The following is a 20,470-nucleotide window of genomic DNA, read 5'->3' on the forward strand; positions in this document are numbered from 1 at the left end:
CTCTTTCTGTGTCAAATAAATAAAATAAATGAAATCTTAAAAAAGAAAGAAAACAAAACTAAGAGTAAGTATTTAAAAACTTCCAGAGCCATTTGACAACGCCACAACATCCAAGCACGTGATCATGGGCCTCACTCCGTAAACAAGAGTACAGACGAGTTGGACCTACCTGTGGGGTTGCTGCACAACAGCCATACACCAGAGGAATACTTGTTGATGTGGTATTATTTTAAACAGCTTTATTAAGTTATAACTGACACAGAATCAACTGCATATATTTAAAGTGTACAATTAGGTACATTTGACAAACATATACATCTATGAAATCATCACCACAGTCAGGATAACAACCCTTCCACATGTTACCTCAAGTTCCCTTCATAATCCCTCCACCTCACTCCCTTTCATTCTTTCTCCAGACAGCCATTGATTTATTTTCTGTCATTAATTCACATCTTCTAGAGTTTATATAAATGGGATCATATCCCATGTATTCTTTTTGGTCTGGCTCTGTTCACTTAGCATAATGCATTTGAGAGTCACCCATGTTGCAGCATATATCAATAGTTTGTTCTTTTTATTGATGAGTAGTATCCCCCGGAATGGATATACCAAACCTGTAACCCCTACCACTCACTGCATGTAAGGGAAGGGAAACATGTAAATCACATTAGCCCTTGCAGCAGGTCACTTCTCCTACAGTCGTCCTTTTCCTTGACCTTTACTACTCATCCACTAGCATTACATTGAACCATCTGAAATTAACAGCATTCAGACCTTTTTTTTGGTAACCTACAAAAACCAAAATTTGTCACCAGCACACCTACCCCAAAAGAATGGCTAAAGGAAGTATTCCGAAGAGAAAGGAAATGATAAGGGAAAGAACCTTAGAATTATTAGGAAGGAAACAAGAATGTGAGAAGCAAGAATATAGGTAAATATAAATCTCCTTCTTCTTTTAGGTTTCCTAAACTATGTTTGATGGTTGAAGCAAATATTATAATAATGTCTGATTTGGTTCTAACTAAATTTAGAGGACATATTTAAGACAATTATAAAAAAAATGAAGGAAATTAAAAGGCTGCAAAGGAAGGTAAGTTGCTATACTTCACTTGAACTAGTAAAATGATAGGTTATGCAAAATTATACACGTTATATGTATGTTATATATATAATATCTAGAACCAGTAAAAATCTATACAAATAGACACATTCTAAAATACTATAAAAAAATCAAAATTATAAAAAATGTTCAGTAACTCACACAAAAGTGAAAAGAAAATGAAAAACAGCAAGAAGAGAAAAACAAAATGTAGACTTAATATCAAATATATAATTATATCAAATGTAAATGGTCCAAATACAACAATTAAAAGACAGAGTTCATTTAAAAATATGACCCAACTTTATGCTATCTACAAGAAACTCACATCAAAGATAGTGATACAGGCAAATTGAAAGTAAATAATATATAAAGTATATACATGTATGTATATGCACATTCATGTATATGTATATATGTGTATATATATGTGGCAGTAATCAAAGCAAAACTGGAATGTGTGTGTGTGTATGAGTATGTCTGTATAGATACAGATATAGACATATCAGTAATCAAAGCAAAATAAGAATGGCTATGTTAATATCAGATAACATAGATTTCAGAGCAAAGAAAATTACATAATAATAAAAGGTCAATCCACCAATAAAATATACCAATCCTAAATGTGCATGCATCAAATAAAACAGCTGTAAAATAGGTGAACCAAAAACTGATAAAGTTATAAAAAGAAACAAACCCCCAATTATAGTTGCAGACTTCAATACCCTTCTCTCAATAATTGATAAAACAAGTAGGCAGAATATGAGTAGACACCCAAAGGACATACTCTACACATACAAATTTGGCAACTTAGACAAAATGGACCAACCCCTTAGAAAACACAAACTATCACAACTCACCCAATATGAAACAGAATATTATTTGCAGATGACATGATTATCTTCACAGAAAATACCAAAGAATCTACAGAAACAAACTCCTATAACTGATAAGTGAGTCTGGCAAACTGACAGGATAAAATGTCAGTATTCAAAAACTAACTGTTTTTCTTCATGTAAGTAATGAACACATGGAAACTTAAATGAAAAATGCCATTTACAATCACTGCAAATACTTAGTATAAGTATAACAAAACACGTATAGGATCTAGATGCTAAAACCACACAACATTGTTTAGAAGAAATCAGAGATCTAAGTAAATGGAGAAATGAATTTGTGTGTGTGTGTGTGTGTGTGTGTGTTTGTGTTTTGTGTTGTATTTTCTGTAATTACCTTTCTGACTGGGGAGAGACTGTCCCTCCCAAGGCTAACCAATTCTTAGAGACAGCAAAGGCTCAGATTAACTGTGTCTCTGATATGCAAACTAGCCAATCCCACGCTCCTTTATCTGGCCCATATACCCCAGGAGGCAATATTCTTCTGCCTTCATCATCCCAGGGCCAGTTACCATCCAACTAGAGACTATCCCTGTAGCCCAAAACCTGCTGAAGTTATTCAAACAACCCAATTCTAAACTTCCCTGCATTTCCTGTGGAAACCCCAATAAAGGCCATGGCTTTAAGCATTCACCTTGCTCCATCTTCTGCCTCCTGATCACTGTGGTATTTTTCCATCTGGCCCTGTGTGGCATGTCATGCCCGTCTCTAGGACCCGTGAGTATAATAAATTTGTTTTCCTGAGCTTCTCCTCTGTCTCCTTTGGTGGCCAGCACTGACTGACTGTCTTATACACAAATACAAAACAAGAGATTTACTATGTGCATAGAGAGAAAAACAACATAGTAAAGATGTCAGTTTTCCCCAATCTGATAACCTAGTTTAACACAATTCCTACCAAAACCTCAGCAAAAATTTTTGTAGCTATCAACAAGATTATTCTAAAATTTACATGAAGGATGCCTGGGTGGCTCAGTTGGTTGGGCATCTGCCTTTGGCTCAGGTCATGATCCCAGGGTCCTAGCATCGAGTCCCAAATCAGGCTCCCTGCTCAGTGGGGAGTCTGCTTCTCCCTCAACCCCTCCCCCCTGCTTCTTATCTCTCTCTCTCTCACATACACTATCTCTCTCTCTCAAATAAATAAATCTTTTTTAAAAAATTAAATTTATGTGGAAAGGCAAAAGAATCAGAATAGCCAAAACAATTTTGAAAAAAAAAAGTGGGGGCTGAAATTATTCTACCTGATTTCAACTTATTATATAGATAATGTAATCAAAACTGTGTGGCACTGCCAAAGAGATAGACATATCGATCAATGGAACAGAGAATCCAAAAATAGCTCCACACAAGTATGGCCTGGTGATTTTTGACAAAGGTGCAAAGGCAATCCAGTGGAGGAAAGTCAGCCTTTTCAACAAATGATGCTGGAGCAACTGGCTGTCCAAAGGACAGAGGAAAAAGTAAGCCTCGACCTAAGTATAACACTTTATACAAAATATTAACTTAAAATGGACCACGGACTTAAATGTAGAACATGGAACTATAAAACTAGGGGGGGAATGGTATAAGGTCTTCAGGATCTAGGTAAAAAAGCAGACTTGACACCAAAGCACAGAGACATTGTATCAAAGAAGATGTGCAGTTGGCAAATAAGCACCTGAAAACATGTTCAATGTAATTAGCAATTAGGGAAATGCAAATTAAAACCATAATGAGATATCACTACAAACTTATCGGAATGGCAAACATACAAAATAGTGACAACACCAATTGTTACTGAGGATGGAAAGAAACTAGACCACTCATACACTGTTGGTAGGATACAAAATGTTACAGCCACTCTGGAAAATAGTGCAGCAGTTTCTGGGGGAAAAAAAACAAAAACAAAAACACACTAAACATGTGATTATCCAGCAAACTATACCCCTGAGCATATATTCCAGAGAAACTGATTTGGTGGTAAGTTTACTCTTTACCTAACCCCCGATTTTAGGAACTTATCCCAGAGAAATGAAGACTTTCATCCACACAAAAACGTGTACATCAATGTTTGTAGCAGCTTTATCTGTAACTGTCAAAACTGGAATTGACCCCGGTGTTGTTCAACAAGTAAATGGTTAGGTAAACTGTGGTACAACTGATAACATGGAACACCATTCGGCAATAAAAAGGAACTACTGACACACGCAACAACCTGGATGAATCTCCAAAGAATTATGCTAAATATTAAAAGTCAGTCCCAACAGGTCACATACCATATGACTCAATTTACGCAACATTCTCCAAATTACACAAGTACATTAATGGAGAGTAAATTAGTGGTTGCCAGTAGTTGGGTTGGGGGTGAGACATGTGATAGAGCAAACGTACATGGTTATAAAACAGCAATATGAGGGATCCCTGGGGATGAAACTGTTCTGTTCCTTAATTATTTCAATGCCAATACCCGGGTTGTAATATTGTACCGCAGTTGTCCAAGATGTTACCATCGTGAAAAACTGGATGAAGCACACATACACAGCATCTCTGTATTATTTTTTACAACTGCACATGATCTAAAATTATCTCAAAATAAAAGGTTTAATTCTTAAAAAAAAAAAAAGTCAATCTTACACTAAATTTGAAACCTAGATCCCACTTTCTGCTTCACAAAGTTAGTGGCAGGGATTTATAACATTTCCCCATTTTATAATCCACTACCATTTTGTATCAGTGAGTGTCCCTTGAAATTAAAAACATTTCAATGCTGCAGATCCTTAAAGAGATAAAACTGTGTGAACTGCCTGAAGCGTAACAGAAATTGCTTTGGAGCTTAGTGTCTTGTAAATAGACACACATCATATAATCTATGCTAGTAATGCCACAGCAACCTGACCTGACCTACCACCTGCAAAAGTTAACTCTAGATAGCACTAAACAGTACACAATAGATGAGTGCCTGCAATGTTATTTGTATAGATTTTCCACTTGCTATTTTTAAATTTTTAAAGAAACTTTAATATTAAAAAGGGAAAGTGTAAAATTAATAAACTAACATACCACATCAGTGACAAATACCAAGGAGAAAAGCAAGTTTTAGTTGACTTAGGTACAATGACATTGGGAAATGCTGATACTAAACAGAACGAAAAGGTTAAAAATACGTTTGTTTAGTTCTTCGTCAAACTCAAAAATCAAGTAATGTGTGGATATTATTCTTATGCATATTTTCCTATATTCTGTAAAAATTCACCTGGCCTTGGGGCGCCTGGGTGGCACAGCGGTTGGGTGTCTGCCTTTGGCTCAGGGCGTGATCCCGGCGCTGTGGGATCGAGCCCCACATCAGGCTCCTCCGCTGGGAGCCTGCTTCTTCCTCTCCCACTCCCCCTGCTTGTGTTCCCTTTCTCGCTGGCTGTCTCTATCTCTGTCGAATAAATAAATAAAATCTTAAAAAAAAGAAAAAATTCACCTGGCCTTATAACACTGAAACTAAGCTAAAAACACGAGGTGTCTGAGTGGCTCAGTGGGTTAAGTGTCCAACTCTTGATTTCATCTCAGGTCATGATCTCATGGGATCAGGCCCCGCATTGGGCTCCACACTGGGCATAGAGCCTGCTTAAGATTTCCTCTCTCCCCCTCAGCCCCTCCCCCTACCACATATACATGCTGTCTAAAAATAATTTTTTTAAGATTTTATTTATTTGTTTGACAGAGAGAGAGCGCACAAGTAGGCAGAGCGGCAGAGGGAGAGGGAGAAGCAGGCTCCCCGCTGAGCAAAGAGACCGACATGAGGCTCAATCCCAGGACTCTGAGATTATGACCTGAGCCAAAGACAGACACTTAAATCGACTAAGCCACCCAGGAGCCTAAAAAATTTTTTAAAGAAAAACAAAAATAGGATATTCAAGTATTACGCTACGATCTTGTTCATCTTTTTGAAAAACCAAAGTAAAGAAAAATGAAGGGGTGGGAGGGGTCATATTTCTAGCATCATTACGCTTTAAGGCATATCTACACCATCATTAATGGAAACTATCCTTCTGCAACCACAGGCATGACTGGTTAATTACTACAAATAATAATTTAAGACTGTACTATTTCCTAAACTACTTTGAAATCCAAGCCCATTTTATATCAACTTGGACAAGGTGGAACAAGGCCTCTTCCAGTTTTATCTGAAGTCATCAGATTGAATTAAATGGTCAAATGTGCATCAGTCTTAACCTACCCTGGACTGAGCCTCTTAGGTCAAAGGCAGAAAGACAGGAAGATGAATTAAGAATACCAAAATTTGAAAGTTCTGCCGCTATAAAACTAATATTCTAACACTTGCACAGATATAATTTACTTGCTCTTGACCCTCAAAATAGTTCTTAAATGTTCGTGTTCAAGGTTATACAATTAACAGCTACAAAAAGAAACTGAATTAAACTCCAGGTCCAGAAGATATCTGGCATTTCCTATTTGATCAGTGTTTTAGGCCAAAGGGATCTCTTTTTAAGCCCTACTAAACTACTCCCAGTGGGAGATACAGCAACAGTCATCATAACAACTATAACATAATCTTTTAAATTAGATATTGTTCAGCATTCTCCCCTAACCTCTGAAGAGGTATTTCACAATCTCAAGTGAACAGAGAATTCCAACTGATAGCACTCTATTCAGACTTTTTGTTTTTTAGAACCCATTTTCCATGTCCCAAACATAGCTAGGGCACATAAAATAAGAACATAAGCCTCACAGTCCTTTCTTAAATTGTATTCATATTAAATCTTAGATTCCCTTGGATCTTGCATTTCTGATTAAGTCTTGCCAAGTAAAATCACACCTGTAGACTTGAAACTTCAAACACTCATTTTCACAAGTGCTGGTTAAAAAAGTGAGACAGAGCGAGAACTTGACACTTAAAAGCAGGCCAATGACGCAGAAGAAAGATGGAAAACCTGTTCGAAGAAAATGAAATCCTGTGCTGTATCTAATAACTAAAAATGTTATTCCAATGAACCACTGTTGTCTCCATGAAGCTCTCCTGGTGACATCCTGACATCAAAGTTTTAACACTATCATCTGTGGACATAATCTTTAATCTCTAATTCTCTGCATACGGGTTGGGCCACTGCTTCAAATCTGCATCTAACTCCTAAGACCAGATAATGGGAAGATGTGGCAAGGACTGCTAACTCGTCACTTCCCTGTTGAGGCCTAAATATAAACAAACAACCTATAACTAGTGGATTCCTGCTCTTAGAGATAATAAACTGTCAGGAAAAGCAAATAAAACACATAAGTGGATTTCTTGCAGTCTTTTACAGTCATATAGAAAGTTTGGAAGCACTAGGCACACAAACTTTATCAACTTCCCAGGTTGTGCAGGGTTTTTTTTTTTTTTAATTAGGTGTCAACAACTTTCAACTGAAAAAGAAATTTGTGATTTTTTGGTCACCAGTCATCCGATCCACCTTCCTAATACCCCTGAACTTCCTTTTAGGGGGAAACCTTTCCTGTACTGTGCTTTGTCTGCGGGATGACAAAACAGGCATTCTGCCCTCCAAATATGGAACCTGAAAGGGACCCTGGCTCCCTTCAGAAACATCTTTCCTCCCACGGTCTGGTGCAGTCAATGGAAGGCCACAATCTAAACTCAGCCAGTGGGGCTCTTGCTCAGAAATCTGAACCTTGAGTGGAGTGACACAGAGTAAAGAAAATGGTGAACTTCATTCACTCATTCTGGCAGTGGCCCCAAGAAAGACTCCAAGAGGGTCCTGCTCCAGAGGCCTTCCAGAGCTGCCAGGTCCTGACTGCTCCAAACCTTCTCTTGGAGCCTTTGACCTTGCTCATTCCCTCCTAATAAATACCCTTTGTGCTTAAGTTAGGCAGAGTCAATCTGGAAAAGTGATACACAGTACCATTGCCGACCAGTTCCCCTTCTTTCCTGGACACACACACAGATTTCCCACTCACCCACCTTGGAGTTGGATGGGATGGTGTGACTAGTTCTAGCCACTGCCTGAAAGTGGAAATAATGTAGGCATGCTCATGTGCAACCTTCCAGTCTCTCTTTCCCACCCCAGAAACGTGAAAGCATTACACCGGATGGAGATGCCATATAGGATGGAAGCAGCCCGGAAGGCCGAAGTCAGCTGCCCTCAGAGCTACCTAAGCCTGCAAGAACAATGGTGATTCTGAGATGTTGATGGTCTTCATTACCGCAACATAAACTAGCCTATGGTGAGACGGAACCATCATTCAATTCAAGGAGACTGCTCTCGTTATACACAGAAATAAAGGAGTTTTCATACTTTAAAATAATCACTAATAAAACACTCAATAAATTATTGCACATATATCCAAAGGTAAAAGATCATTTGTGTGGCAGCTAAGATTTGCCAGCAACATTTACATCATGGATCTGACACCATGGTTGCGAAGCACCGACCACCAGAAAAGCAGTGTGTTAAAAGTATATGACGACAAGGCAACCGGGTGGCTCAGTCGGTTAAGTGTCTGCCTTCAGCTCGGGTCATGATCTTGGGGTCCTGGGACTGAGCCCCACATCAGGCTCCCTGTTCAGCGGGGAGTCTGCTTCTCCCTCTGCCTCTGCCCCTCCCCTCTGCTCATGTGCACTCTCTCTCCCTCTCTTCCTCAAATAAATAAAATCTAAAAATAAATAAAAGCATATGAATAAATCCTGCTATGCAGATTAAGTTAAGAGATTAGATGTCAGACTGCAATAAATCTATAATAAATCTGTAGTTTGAAACCCGAGTAGCCATTAAAATTCTTTTGTCCTTTCAGATGGATGGCAGACAACATATCCTAAATATTCCTTGCACTGAAAGTAATAAAAAATGTCGGGTAAAATATTTTTAAATATCTTTATAAAATGCACAGCTAAATTGTCAAGAAATTAAGGAAACCTGAAAGACCAAAAATAGAAAAGAGGAAAACGGCGATATATAAGTAAGCACTCAAGATACTTCAACCCTGGGACACCTGGGTGGTTCAGTCGGTTAAGCATCTGACTCTTGATTTTGGCTCAGGGTCGTGGGATTGAGCCCCAGGTCGGGCTCCACACTCATCGGGGAGTCTGCTTGAGATTCTCTCTCTCCCTCTCCCCCTGCTCACTCTCTCTCCTAAATATCTCTAAAATAAATAAATAAATCTTTTTTAAAAAGATACTTTAACCTTGGCGGCATGTGCTAAATCTTGGTGACCTTGAAATAACCTTTTGAAATGGAACAAGAGACAAATCTTGGGCCCTGCCCATAGTGTGCCATCAAATACAGGAGACCATTTACATTCAGCTGAACCCCCAAGCATGTAGGAATAAAAAGTGAACCAGCCTGCAAAAGAGGACCGTAAGGAATCTTGAGATCTTGGTACTGAATGAAGCAGTGGGGGCGGGGCGGGGGGTGGGGGGGAATCTTCCCCGAGAACTGAAACAGGTCTGGAAAGCACATCTACACACAGGTCACATTCACATTGCCTCTCACCTGGGAGACTCGAGATTCAAGACCTGGGAGTTTGCTAGGCTGACCAGTGGCAATGATGGTCTACAGTTAATGAGGTCAAAATGCTAGGATTTCCCCAGCAGACTGTAGAGCAGTGATTCTTAACATTACTGGGCTTCATAATCACTGAAGAATTTGTAAAAACACAGTGCTGGGCTCCACCCCCAGAGTTTCTATTCAGTATGTCCGGGGTGGGGGCCTGAGAATTTGTATGTCTAACAAATTGCCCAGGGTGCTTAAGATGTAGGACAACACTGAAATCACTACTGTGGGACTCAATACTGCCCACATATTGGTATCATATGCAGAGCTTTAAAAACTACAGATACTGCCTCCAGCCCCAGAGACTCTGGTTTAAGTGGTCTGGGGTATAGCCTGGACATCAGAATTACAGAGAACAAAGCCTGAAAGCTCAGGGAACTGGAAATGTTGGAATGGTTCTATAAAATGCAACCTGCCCAGCCACCCTAAACCATCCCTCCCAGGTGGGCCTGAAAAATATGCCTTAGTGAGAGGGGCACCAGCACCTTTGAGAAGCTCTTGGCTATACTTTACAGGCCAGGGGGGACAGTGGAAAATACAGACAATGGAACTGGGTTCTCTGGTCACGATGGGAATAATGGGATCTAGCAATGGTAGAGGCCAATGAGCACTTAACCATAGGCACAAGTACCGCAGTGAGTCACGTGGCAATCTGGTGATCAGAGTATTCTGACCCACTAGAATCCAAGACAATGGTAAATTGGCCATCAAATCAGCTTACTAAGGTAATGCTTGACATAAGGTAAGAAAATTTCTAGGTCTACTGGGCAGAAACTAACAGAAGTCCCCATACCAAGGATTCACAGCCTCCAATTCAGATCTCACACCCAGGCCAGTTCACAGATCTACAGCTCCTCCACTATGCTAAAGGTCCCTTTCAAAGAGACCCTTAAAAAATGGCCCCAGTGAATGCTGTAGATCTTCCCCCACCACTTTCCCTCCCCAGAGAGTCCTCAGACATTTACCATGGTACTGAGCACTGGGGAAATACCCAGACCCTTTGAACTTATCAGATACTGGCTCTGAACTAGGGCTGATCTCTGAAGACATAAGAAGCCACTATACTCCAGTAGTCAGATCAAGAAAGAGCTTATCAAGTCCAGGTGCCACACAGGATTTTACTAAATCCATCTCACATCTGTCCAGTGGGCCCATGGGCCTATCCTGGGTTATTGTCCTAGTCCTAGAACATACAATGAGAAAAGATACACTCAGTAACTAGTAGGATCCCCACAATGGATTCCCACCCAGTGGACTGAGAACTATTCAGAGTACAAAGAGACAAAATGAAGCTCCTGGAACTACAACACCTGCCCTGCCCACCCATCTAATGACAGTAAGCCAAAAGCAAGCTATATCTGCCAGATCAATGATTAGGAACCAGTGCCACCAAAGACTTGAATGCATGCAGGGATGGTAACTTCTATCACATCCCCATTTAACTTGCCTGTTAGGCCAGTTCAGAAGCCACGTGGTTTATAGTTACTGCAAATTTAATCAGCTAATGGTGCCTATTGTAGCTGCAGTCTCAGATGTGGCATCTTTACTGAAGCAAATTAACATAAGCCCTGGCACTTGTTCTGCTTTCTTTTCTATTCCAATCAGTAAATAAAATCAGAAGCAGTTTCCACTTACCAAACTGCCCCTGTATCAAGTCTCCTGCTCTGTCATCATATAGACCGGAGGGACCCCCTTATCTTGATAATCTACAGGACAGGATACTGTTTCATTATACTGGTGACATGCTAACCAGACCTGGTAAGTAGCACCTGAATTTGTATGCCAGAGCACAGGAGAGAAGTCCTACAAAAGTTCATGGTCTATTACACTGGTGAAGTACCTAGGAATCCAGTGGTCTTGGGGCATGTAATAATATTCCTTCTAAAGTAAGAGAGAAGTTGCTGCATCTTGTATTACCCAGTGAAACAAGATTCAATAATGAATGAGTCTGTTTGGATTTCAGAGACTCCAACACATTTACTGATCATTGATAAGGCTGCCAGTTTTGAGAAGGGCCCAAGAAAGGGTTCTACAGCCGGTCCAAGGTAAAGTACAAGCTACTCTGTCAGTTGCGTCTCAAGACTCAGCAGACCTAATGCCACTGGAACTGTGAGATAGAGAGGCTATACAAAGTCTGTGGCAAGCCCTAGCAGCAGAATCATAGCATAGCACAGACCCCTAGGATTTTGGAATAAGGTCTTGTCCTGCCCTCCGTCAACAACCACACTCCATTTGAAAAACAGCTCTTGGCTTGTTCCTCGACCCTGGTTGAGACTGAATGCCTGACCCTGGAATAATACGAGACCTGATCTACCCATCATGAACTGCATGTTACCATAACATTGGTTACACACAATAGCATTTTATTTTTAAATTAAAATGGTAAGCATGGGCCCAAGCCAAGCAGATTCACTCACTCCATGTGCAGGTGACTCGGACTCCTATGGTTATCTGCTCCCACGGCTCAGCTGCCTCTCCCTTCCTTGACCCATTCTCATGACTTCCTAGGGAGTTCTATATTTCCTCCCTCAGGAGAAAAAAGCATAAACCTGGTTCGCATATGGATCTGCATGGTATGTCAAAATCAGCAGAAAGTGGATAGCCACTTCACTGCAATCCCAGTCAACTTGGCCCACATAGACAACGGTGAAAGAAAATCCGCTGAGTAGGCAAAGTTTGGGTGGTACACCTATTAACAGAGAGAGATGGACTAAGGAATGGATCTATACCAACTCAGAGGCAGTAGCTAACAGGGGGTCAAAAACCTAGAAAGAACAAAATTATACCCCCAAAGAAAGAAAGAAAGAAAGAAAGAAAGAGAAAACCGTAAAGTGGAGGGACAGAGGTATAGATGGGAACCTGTTGAATGGGAACAGAGTGTAAACATTCATAACCCACCCCCATAAATGCCCACCAGAGGGCATCAGTAGTCAGCTGGAAAAGCAGAACCATCTGTGGATGCCAATCAACATCCTTCACCAGTTACCCTGGAGCTTGCTCAATGAGCCCACATACAAACAAAACAGCATGCAAGCCAGGCTGGAGGCTATACCTGGGCCCAACAACATGGACTTCTGCTCACCAGGGATGGCCACTGCCACTGTTGAATTCCCAACCTGCCATGAACAAAGGACAACACTGAGTCTTGATGTAACTCCATTCTCTAGAGGTCCCAGGCTGATTACACTGGAACTCTCTGATCATGAAGGGGACAACATTTTGTCCTCAAAGGGACATTCCAGATATAGATTAACCATACCTGCCCCTGCACTTGAGCCATCTCTACCATCCATGGTACTGCCCCTTTCAGTCAGCCTCCCAATGCATCCCAAACGTTGTTCTAGGAATGGCATTCACCCTACCCCCCCTTCTTCTCTTTGGACCAAGAGGCAAGAGCAACTCTACTATTACTAACCCTAGATAACTGCACTATCCCTTGTAGTTAATCATCCCTTTGTAAGTGAACCATCAATGAATTATCTCAATTTGAGTGTACCATGTGTGAGGAACTATGAATAATTCCCTCCGAAAGCTTCACTTTCCAGTTTTTCCCCTATTGGTTTCTGAAACCAATTAACATTAGAAATGATGGCATTCCCTCCCCACTCCCCAATAGCTGGATTCGCCTTTTCCTTCTTGGAAAATCATAACAATATCATACACTTAGACTGACCAATGACTAAGTTGTCAGGTTTCATTTTGAGTAATAACCTTTGAAGCCTTCATAAACTATTGATTTCATAGTTTTGAGTTAGTTTTAGTCAAATTAAAAAAAAAAAAAAAGGACTGCTGGAATTGCCAGGGACAGTGGATTTATAGGTCATCTTGGTATCAGAGAATTAGCCCCTGTATTGGGCTTCCTGACTACTCATCACGCAACAATAGTCACCAATGACAACTGTGTGGCAGCGGCTAAGGGAGGGTAGTACAAAGTAAGACACTGGCAGTCCGCAGAGGCCTCAGTCTAGAATCCACCTACAATGATGAAAAAATCATTCTGTTCTAACAAGAGCTCTCACCAATCTCAGGTACTGAAGCCAGGACTCTTTGGCACCTATACTGGAAAGAGATGCATACCCTCTATTTCCACCCTTCTCCACCTCCCTCTGGCAACCACAAACTAAACCTGACAAAGAGGGAAGGAGAAGCCATTCCAAACAGATAAAACAAAGCCAGACACATATTCCAGCTACTGCCACACTGTCACGGTCAACCCCCTCTTCTGTATCTAATGAAGGAGCTAGTGGGGTATAGACAATATATATACATATCTTTATCGAAGGTTAAATGACATTTTTCCAATTTGGGATCAACAGAACACAATTACGCCTGCTACGTAAATGTTTTCTTAAGTTACCATTTCTTAAGTTTCTTAAGTTACCATTGTCCTTTGTTAATACTGAGTCTTTTAGGGACTGGAATAATTTAAAAGTTATGGCACAAAGAACATAACCGCAATACTGCGGTTGGAACTTGCTATATATAACTACTATTATTTACTTGTTACTATGTTCTTAATAGTCGTTCCCGTCAACACTCCTCAAATAGCAGAAATACAAAGGAAGCTCATTTCAAATTGCAGTTTTCTGCCTCAGGGATCAGCTCTGATTAGTTTTGTTTTGTGCAATTCCCTCCATCACTAATTCTCTTTCCAGGTTTCTTTCATCTAATAGAAAATTAAATGTGATGCTCTGTTAGGTTCCCAAGGATTACTAAATTATATCACATTCAAATATATAAGCCTCACAACTGTTACTCTAAACATATTATAACAAAGGTATGTGCATAGCCCAGGTAAAATGAGCATAAACGTTAGACTAGAAAACACAGAAGCTAAAAATCGTTCTATAAGATATCAGGTAAGAAATTAAATGAATTCTACCATTATAAGAAATTAGGAAACATGCCTTTCAAGAATTCTTTAATGTGAGATGTTCGGTTTGTATGCAAAAGTGATTCAAATACGGCAATTCCCCACATGGTATGTACCTCAGCATCGTGGCTTAATACAACAAATCCAGAATATTTCACTTTATTCTACACAAAGATCTGAATAGTATTCAACTCTTGCTTTATCGTTTTCAACACATTTGTCTCTGGCGCTGTCCAAAGAGTAACAGAAAAACAAGTTTGTTTAGCAGGAAAGTACAAGGTCAGAGTCGCTGAAACTAACAATGTGGAGGATTATAACTGATAACGGTCTCAGCTCAGGGCTACAAACCACAAATGGTTTTGCAGTGTCTGGTGTAAAAGATGGCATCTCTCAGCACCTCAACATAAAAAACCTGAGGAGACCACACTGACACAGCAATGGGGGCTATTTAATAACTACAAGGGGGGGATATAAACCCAACAAGGTAGGAGTCTTTTGTTTAGGAAATCATCTAGCGCCATTTTTATAAATTGCCATCAACAAGAAGAACTTACTCAAATGCAGGTTTTAGAAAGAAAAGTATTACCAGAAACATAGCTAATTGTTTTTTTTTTTTTTTAGAAGTTCCTCCCACTGGCCACATTTGAGCAAGTACTGTGACACATAGGCTGACAGACACACGACACTGTTGTTAACCGAGTCCTGATGATGGGCCAAATTTAAATACCCCATCCGAAGAAGAGTGAAATCATTTTCTCTGAGATTCTGGTTGAAATTCTACGTCTCTCTATGCTTCCTGTTGCCCTGTCATGCAGCAAAGGTGATACTGAACCTAACTCAAAGTGTATTTGGGTTTTTTTTTTTGGGGGGGGGGTTGTTTGTTTAAAGATTTTATTTAAGAGAGAAAGCGAGAGTGAGAGAGAGAGAGCGCACATGCACAAACAGCGGGACAGGGAGAAGCAGACTCCCTGCTGAGCAGAGAGCCGGACATGGGGCTCTATCCCAGGGTCTGGAGATCATGACCTCAGCCAAAGGCAGATGCTTAACCAGCTGAGCCACCCAGGTGCCCCTCAAAGCGTATTTAGAGGTGAGATGAGGCTGGTGTCCTTCTCACTCCTCCTAACGTTCCCAAACCTGTCACGCCAAAGGACCCATGATTGAGTCTCACAGTATCATATTACACTAGCCTCCTGGGTGCCCTTGACTACTGACCCCCCTGCTCACGCCTCTTGTCCACTGAGGACACTGGCTCCTTGCTCCTCACCTTCTTTCCCACCTGCACTCCTGTCCACACCTTCAGCAAAGTGGACATCCATGTGGAAGACACCCCAGCACCCTGACCACACAGTTCCTTGGGCTCACTGCTCAGTTCATTAGACTGTTACTCCACCTCAACTCAGCCACTCACCCACAGTCAGTTCCTGGATGCTGACAGTACCTCCAGTACTTCTCAAATTCAAGCCCTCTTTAATCTCCACTCTCATCTTTTTAAGATCCTTTTTCAAAGCCCTTCCAATTATTTTTTAAACTCAACAATACCATCCAAGACAATGAGTGCACCACCTTCTCTCAGCCTTGCTTTACTTTACTTGCTTTCCTACCTGGACTGGGCCCTGGGATGTAGGACTCAAAGCCACAGGGCCTTATATGAAAGGGTTTGGAAGTGGCCACTCTCTTCCACTAATGGACTCAACCACTCCCTTGATTGGAACCTAACGGTCTTCTGGAGAACATCATACAATGAGGCATATTGGTTTCTTTCACCTTAAATTCTTTATCACAAGCTTGGTTTTTGTGGAACCCTATTCTCCTTCCCTAGTGCGCCAGCCTTCTCAATCTGGGGGACGATAGCTTTGAGCTTCTCAACTTCTAATCCCCTGGGCACTCATTCCCCTCTTTCTGATGCTGACCTGATGTACTCCACTGTCAGAAGCCAGATGCAAGATCTTGAATGCTCCCACCACCAAATCTTACCCCCCTCACTGCTCCATCTACTTTTACTAATCCTCTCTTCCTAAGTGTCCCTTCTCTGACCTAAAGCCAATTACCCTCCTCAGTCATTCCCTCCTACCCATCTGAAGGAATATGTACCTTCAGCTAGCGCCTTACTAGCCTCTATATTCAATGCCTCCCTTTGGAGTGAATCTCCACACTCATACCCAAACTTATTTATCTAGATATGTATTTACCACCTGCTCACCTCTGGTTTTCTACACAGTCATTCCCATCTGGCTTCTACTGCATACAAACTGTTCATGTGAGTTACTAATAATCCTCATCTTGCCAAGTCCAACAGAAATGTCTGTTTTCAAATTAACCTAAATCTGAGAAGCAAGAAACAAGATGACCATTTTCTCCTTGGCCCGTGGTCATCTCTTCCCTTCTATTAACACAACTCTCCTGAGTTTCTTTCTATTTTTCAGGTTCCTTTATGACTTCTTCTTTTTCAGGTTCCTTTATGACTTCTTCTTTCTCTGTTTAATATCCTTTGTCCATTATAAAGCTCCATGAAGACAGTGACATCTTTTTTGCTCATTGTTGTGCCGACTCCATTACTTGGCCCAAAAAACCTTGATACATGCCTAATATCCTATATGAAATTAACTCAAAATAAATCATAGACCCAAATATAAAGTCTAAAACTGTAAAATTTTATAAAGAAACATAAGAAAAATGTTTTGCGACCTTGGAATAGACAGATTTTTTAGATAAGATATCAAAAGCATGATCCATAAAACAGAAAAACTGATAAATTAGACAATCAAAATTAACTTTTGGATGACACTATAAAGAGAATAAAATGACAAGCCACAGACTGGGGAAAAAAAATACTGCAAACCACATATCTGGTAAAGGACTTCTATCCAGAATATATAAAGCACTCTCAGATACAGATATTTAGATATATAGACAGATTGCTAGAGAGTGACAGTTGGTAAATGGATGGATGACGGGAAGACAGCAAAGTTCAGTAATAAAAAAACAACCTTAACTTTGGAGATTATGATTTCCCCAAAATGAGGAGTTCTATGCCCTCAGTTCTTTCAGCCACGTGCTTCCCAACTGCAAAGTGACTTAGATCATCACTAGTTACACCTACATCATGAAACCTCTACCATGCTGTTAGCATTCATGCTATGTTGCCTGCCTTGTACTTTCTCAAAAAGCTAAGTAAACTTGATGTTGAATGAAAATAAAAGTAAATAAACATAAAAATATATCAATATATATACTATATACATATGTATATACTATCATACATAGGGAGACAATTCACAAGAAGTCATCCAGCCCAGAGCTGTTTTGGGGGGAAGGTTTTTAATAACGTATTAACAGACATGGGGCTCTCCAAATTGTTCTTCTTTGGGCAATTCCAGAAAGTTGTGTCATTTAGGCAACTTGTCCATTTCATTTAAACTGTCAAGTATGTAGGCCTACAGTTAGTACCTTTTAATGGATGTTGAATTTATACTGCTATCTCCCTTTTAGTCCTGACAATGGTAACTTTGATTTTCTTTTTCTTTTGATCAATCTGGCCAGAAGGCCAATAATTTTAAGTTACCAAAGTATGAACTATTAGTTTCACTGGTTTTTATCTATTGCTACTTCTCCAGTTCATTGATTTTGCCTCTTATTTTTTATCATATCTTTATTTTAATTGCATTGAGTTTACTTTGCTCTCCATTTTCTAGTTCCTTAGATTGGAACTTAAAAGTCTTGCTTTCTAATACAGTGGTTCTGAAAGTATAGTCCCTGAACCAGCAGCATCAAAAATCACCCAGGGGCACCTGGGTGGCTCAGTCAGTTAGGCATCTGCCTTTGGCTCAGGTCATGATGCCGGGGTCCTGGGATTGAGCCTCACATTTGGCTCCTGGCTCAGCGGGAGCCTGCTTCTCCCTCTCCTCCCCACTCATGCTCTCTTCTCCCTATCTCTGTCTCTCTCTCTTAAATAAATAAAATCTTTTTTAAAAAAATCGCCTAGTATCTGGATTAGAAATGTCAATTATTATGCCCTACTCCAGACCTACTGAATGAGAAACTCTGGAGGTGATGTCCAACAATCTGCATTTGAACAAACCTTCCATGTCATTCTGAGGTACACTGGAGTCCTTTTCAGAACTCCTGGTTCTAACAAATGAGCATTTCAAGCTATGGCTATTTCCCTCTTAGTCCCACTTTAGCACATCACAAAAATGTTGATGTGTTAGGTGTTCATTATCATTTAGTTTAAAATATTTAAATCCTCTTAAGCATTCTTCATTGGCACATGAGTTATTTAGAAGTATTTCAATTTCCAAACACTTGGGGGATTCCCCAGATTTCCTCTTGTTATCTCTTTCTAATTTAATTCCATTGTAGTCAGAGAATTTATTTTAAATTTTAATTAATGTCAATAATTCCATTTATTTTAATCCTTGGTTAAGATATGTTTTGTGGCTAAAAATGTCTTCGTGGATATTCAGTGTGCACTTAAAATGAATGTGTTTCACAGCTGTTGGAGTTGGTGTTCTGTGAATGTCAACTAGTTCAGTTTCACTTGTATCATTCAAATCTTTTATGTCCTGACTCTATCTCCTTGTTTAAAATATATCCAACAATTATAATGAATTTGTCTACTTCTACTTGTAGTTCCAGCAAATGTTTCTTCATCTATTTTAAAGTGTTATTAGCTGATACATATAAATTAAGGATTAATATTTCCTAATGAGTTGAAACTTTTTTTTTAAAGATTCTATTCTATGTTTTTATTTGAGAGAGTGAGAGTGACAGCAAGAGCAGGAGAAGGAGCAGGGCTGAGGGAGGGGAAAGAATCTCAGACAGACTCCATGTTGAGCACAGAGCCCAACACAGGGCTGAGATCACATGACCCTGAGATCACAACCTGAGCCAAAACCATGTGTTAGACGTTAACCAACCGAGTCTCCCAGGTGCCCCGAACTGAAACTCTCATTATAAAATACTCATCTTCATCTCTTGCAATACTCCCTTAACATCTACTTTGTTATTAATATATCCACAAGTTTTCTTGTTGTTAGTGTATCCACAGTATACCTTTTCCCATGTTTTTTAGTTTATCGTTATATTTAAAGTAGGTCTCATATAAACTGTACATAGCTAGGTTTCTCTCCTTGATCCAGTATGAGCATCTCTCCCCTTTTGAATAGACTATTTAAGCCACTAACATTATTACTAACATTGTGAAGTTTAAGTCTATCACCTCGCTATTTGCTTTCTCTTTGTCCCATTGGATCTTTCTTCCTTCTTCCTGACTTCTTTTGAGTTGAGCATTTAGTATTCTATTTAATCTCTTCTATTGGCTATTTAGCTATAGCTGTTTAATTTTTTACTAGATATTCTGCAGGTTATAAGAACATCTGTAAGTTATCACAATTCACCTTAAATCAACATTATGCTATTTCATATACAGTACAACACAAACATTTATATAATATACATAAAAAATAGAATGAGACAGAAGAAATATTTGATAATTGTTGAAATTTTTCCAAATATCATCATAGATTCAGCTCACACTGCCAAGAGTCTTGTTGAACCTGGACCAAGACATACAAAGAGGACACTAGGCATATCATACTCAAACTGCTAAAAATCAAAACTAAAGAGAAAATCTTAAAAGCAATTAGAGAAATACTATATATTTCATTCTGGGGGAACAATCACATGAATGAATGCTGACTTCTTTCTTATCAGAAACATCAATGCCTTAAGATGCTAGAACAACATTTTTAAAGTGTTGAAAGGAAAAAACAAAAACGCTATCTCAGAATTCTATGTCTATGTAAAAACTCTCAAAAACAAAGAAGAAATAAAGAGAAAATGGGCAAATTCACCTCCAAACAGAGAATTTAACACAAAACGTTAAAGTAAATCTTTCAGGCAGAGAATTTAACACAAAACGTTAAAGTAAATCTTTCAGGCTAAAGGGAAATAGGCCTAGATACAAACTTGGGTTTATAAGAATAAAGAATACCATAAAGTGGAGCATCTGGGTGGCTCAGGTAGTTAAGAGTCTGACTCTTGATTTCGGCTCAGGTCATGATCTCAG

The 20,470-nt window shown here is 39.7% G+C and overlaps 1 protein-coding gene across 5 annotated transcripts in view; it reads right to left on the reverse strand.

Moving 5' to 3' along the window:
- Positions 1-20,470, reverse strand: part of ULK4 (unc-51 like kinase 4) — a 592,979-nt gene that overhangs the window by 505,135 nt on the left and 67,374 nt on the right. The window lies entirely within an intron of this gene.

This window comes from Ursus americanus, chromosome 20 (genome assembly GCF_024610735.1).
Source record: "Ursus americanus isolate L20-20 chromosome 20, mUrsAme1.1.p, whole genome shotgun sequence".
NCBI classification, from domain to species: Eukaryota; Metazoa; Chordata; class Mammalia; order Carnivora; family Ursidae; genus Ursus; species Ursus americanus.